Raw genomic sequence first — 4,021 nt, 5'->3', positions numbered from 1 at the left:
CAAAGGGTTGGAATCCATTAGCACTAGACCAGATCATATAGGAAGGAGAGAGCTAGCCTTGCCTTCTCCTACCAGTAGGAAACAGCTCAAGGAGCAACCGTGTGAACACTTTGCCATAGTGATCATGTGGAGACCCCATAGAGCAGCAGTAGGGGTATTATCTCCCCCGAGAGCCCTGAAGCTGGGTAAGATTCGCCGGCGTGCATGTCTTCGCCTCATCCCGTTTCCAGGCACTAGCGACGTTCTACTCGCCCCCACCATGATAAGCCATCCATTGGCATATGTCGCACCCAACCCCCGACAGATCTTGTTGCTCTTGGGTGTTTGAGCACCCTAGACGATTGAGGTCACCACAGAGCCATATTCCATTGTGGTGAAGCTTTGTGGTATCATTGGAAGCCTCAAATTAAGTTGTGGAGATAGCCCCAACCTTGTTTGTAAAGGTCCGGTCGCCGCCTCCAAGGGAACCAATAGTGGAATCACGACATCTCACATTGTGTGAGGTCGTGAGGAGAATATGGTGGCCCTAGTGGCTTCTTGGGGAGCATTGTGCCTCCACACCGCTCCAACTGAGACGTACTTCCCTTCAAAAGGAAGGAACTTCGATAACACATCCTTGTCTTCACCGGCTCCACTCTTGGTTATCTCGTGCCTTTACTTGTACAAGCTTATTTGTGTTAATACCCTTGCTTGCTTGTGTACTTGTTCTTGTTGCATCATATAGGTTTCTCATCTAGTTGCATATCTAGACAACCTACTTTGATGGAAAGTTTAAATTGGTAAAGAAAAGGTAAAGTTGTTAGTTTCCTATTCACCCCCCTCTAGTCAACTATATCGATCATTTCAATTGATATCAGAGCCTCGTCTCTTTATTAAGGACTTTATCGTCCGAAGAGTATGGTTGACACTGTAGAAGGTGTGGAGGAGCACTCCGTTGTGAATCCGGTCTCGTCTACGGCCGATGGGGGAACCGAGGGCTCTCGTGAGGAATTCAATGTGGTTTTTTACACATTGAAAACCTGCATGACGACCGAGGTTGAAAGCATGTTTAATAAATTCTTAGAAGGGCTTAAACTATCTACTGCACCGTTGAAAGTGGGTGATCCCACTAACAAGGTGACGGATGCTAACTCTGACAAGGGCGGAGCTACTAGTGAAAAGGCTCCTTCTCCTAGTGGTAAAATTGGCAATGGCATCTTTGCCCATGTGGAACCTCCACTTACTTATGGTGGACTGATTCCTTCCACTCATTTGAATCATGCCGGTCCTCCCCCTAAGATTGTGAAAAATGAGGACTTTGATTCTTTGGTTTATCGCTTTAAGAGTCATTTGAACGATGTTAATACTAACCTTTGGAGAATCATTGAAGAAGGTTTTTATCCGCATGACCGAAGCAACTTCACCCCTAGAGAAGCCACGGATAATCAATTCAATGAGAATGCTCTCTTCATCATCCAAGATGCAATTCCACCCGAATATCTTGCTCATCTCCGACCCTTCACCGTGGCCAAGTATGCTTGGCGGCATGTTGTTTCCCTCTACAAGGGAAGCGCAAGCATTCAACGCTCCAACTATGAAGTAGTGCAAGATAAAGCCGATGAGTTTGCAATGAGAGAAGATGAAGAACCTCGTGAGCTCTATCAGAGAGTAACTACTCTCGCGGTCTCAAACCGAGATCATGGGAGGAAGGATACGGATGAAATTTGGATCAAGCACAAATTCCTCAAGGCCATGATGTCTTACCACAAGGCCATGTCCTCCGTCATTCGTCAACAGTCGGACTTTCACACTTTGTCCTCAAGTGAAGTGTTGGATGAGTTTGTGGCTATGATTATCTTGGACAAGACCACCGACAATGCGGTGTTACGTTCTCAAAGAGCTAAGAAGCCCAATCTTGACTTGAAGGCCAAGGCTAGTGTGGAAGAAGAGGACGAAGAGGAAGAAGAGGAGAGCAACCCCGAAGATACAAAGTATGCTTATCATGAACACTTGGCTCTTGCTTCAAGGCAATTTTGGAGCAAGAAGAACACACGGCCCAACTTCAACAAGCACAACTCAAGTGGCACAAAGGTCAAGCAACGAGTGAGGACTTGCTATAATTGTGGCAATGTGATCCACTTTGTTGCAGAATGTCCTTATGAGAAGAGGGAAGACAATGATGGCAAGCTCATCCGAAAGGACAAGGCCAAGTCTTTTCCCAACAAGAGCAACTTCACCAAGAAGACTCCTCCCAAAGGGTTGGTGGCTTAAGAAGAGTACCATGAGGATGATGATGATGAAGACGGTGATTCGACACCGCGTGTCATGCATCCAATCGGCTCTACCTCCGCAAGGGCTTGAACAAGACTCCATATGAGATACTCACCGGTAACAAGCCCAACCTCAAGTACTTCCGGGTATTCGGGTGTAAGTGTTTCATTCTCAAGAAAGGTGTTCGGTTGTCTAAATTTGAGGCTAGAGCTTATGAGGGCATATTTGTTGGTTATGCTACAAACTCTCATGCTTACCATGTCCTCAATAAATCCACGGGACTTATTGAGGAGACGTGTAATGTGGAGTTTGATGAGATTAACGGCTCCCAAGTGGAGAAAAGTGGCACTTGTGATGTAGGTGATGAAATTCCTCCCCAAGCCATAAGAAGAATGGGAGTCAGTTTTATCCTACCCATCGAGGAACCCCTTGTGGCCGAATAAGAAGGACAATGCTCCACTCAAGTGGAGCCATCACCAACCCAAGGCCCACATGCTTCCGAAGAACAAAGTGAAGGCCCTCAACATTATGAACAAGACAAAGGGCAAGATCAATCTCGAGATGGTGATTGTCGGTGTCAAAACCGGAGGATCTCGGGTAGGGGGTCCCGAACTGTGCGTCTAGGCCGGATGGTAACAGGAGGCAGGGGACACGATGTTTTACCTAGGTTCGGGCCCTCTCGATGGAGGTAAAACCCTATGTCCTGCTTGATTAATATTGATGGTATGGGTATTACAAGAGTTGATCTACCATGAGATCAGAGAGGCTAAACCCTAGAAGCTAGCCTATGGTATGATTGTTGATGTGTATGTTGTCCTACCAGCGCTTGAAACAAATGCTTTGTTTTGGCACCTTCGTCTTCCTTTCTAACATTAGTAAATTCGAGCTAAGACTAAAACCCTCCGGTTTATATAGACACCGGATAGGGTTAGGCTTACATAGAGTCGGTTACAATGGTAGGAGATCTGAACATCCGTATCACCAAGCTTGCCTTCCACGCCAAGGAAAGTCCCTTCCGGACATGGGACGGAGTCTTCAATCTTGTATCTTCATAGTCCAGGAGTCCGGCTTGAAGGTATAGTTCGGCTATCCGAACACCCCCTAATCCAGGACTCCCTCAGCGCCATTAATGGAGAGGATGTGAGCAAGGCAGGCGGGCATGGAAATCAAAGGGATCGCTTCCCAGTGAGCCTGCGCAGCGTACAGCTCGCACGCTTCTAGGTGAGCCTACGCACTGGAGGACAGGTTGCACACTTCTCGGTCAGCCTGTGCACCGGACAAAGCTAGCATGCCTCCCGTTCAGTCAAGGTCAAGCAGCTGTCCGCACGGCACCTCCTACAGCCATTAAAACCAAGACACGTGGCGTCACATGAATGGTTAACAGAATTTTGGATTTACTAGAATTTAGAAACCAGGCATCTCAATGTTTTGCCGGTAATCAACGGCGCCCCGGTGTTTGAAATTCATGCCCATTTCTTGCATGGGACCTAAGCATGCACCCAAGGACACATATTTGATTTTTCAACCAATTTATATGCACTAGAGCATGTGCATGTACTTCAAATTTGAATTATGCACATAAAATGCATTGAAAACTCAGTTAATGCATAAGAATGTCCAAACGAACCTGAAAAATCAAAAAAATTCACACAACACTCCTGTTATTCTATGTTCACACAAGAAAAAAAATTGAACACAATAAGAGGCAATGGATACCATTTCGTCCCCAAAGGTGGGACGTTCCCTACCAAAAACCATCATGCTTGTTGTG

Source organism: Triticum urartu, chromosome 7 (genome assembly GCF_003073215.2).
Source record: "Triticum urartu cultivar G1812 chromosome 7, Tu2.1, whole genome shotgun sequence".
Taxonomy (NCBI): Eukaryota; Viridiplantae; Streptophyta; class Magnoliopsida; order Poales; family Poaceae; genus Triticum; species Triticum urartu.
This window is presented reverse-complemented; position numbering follows the sequence as displayed.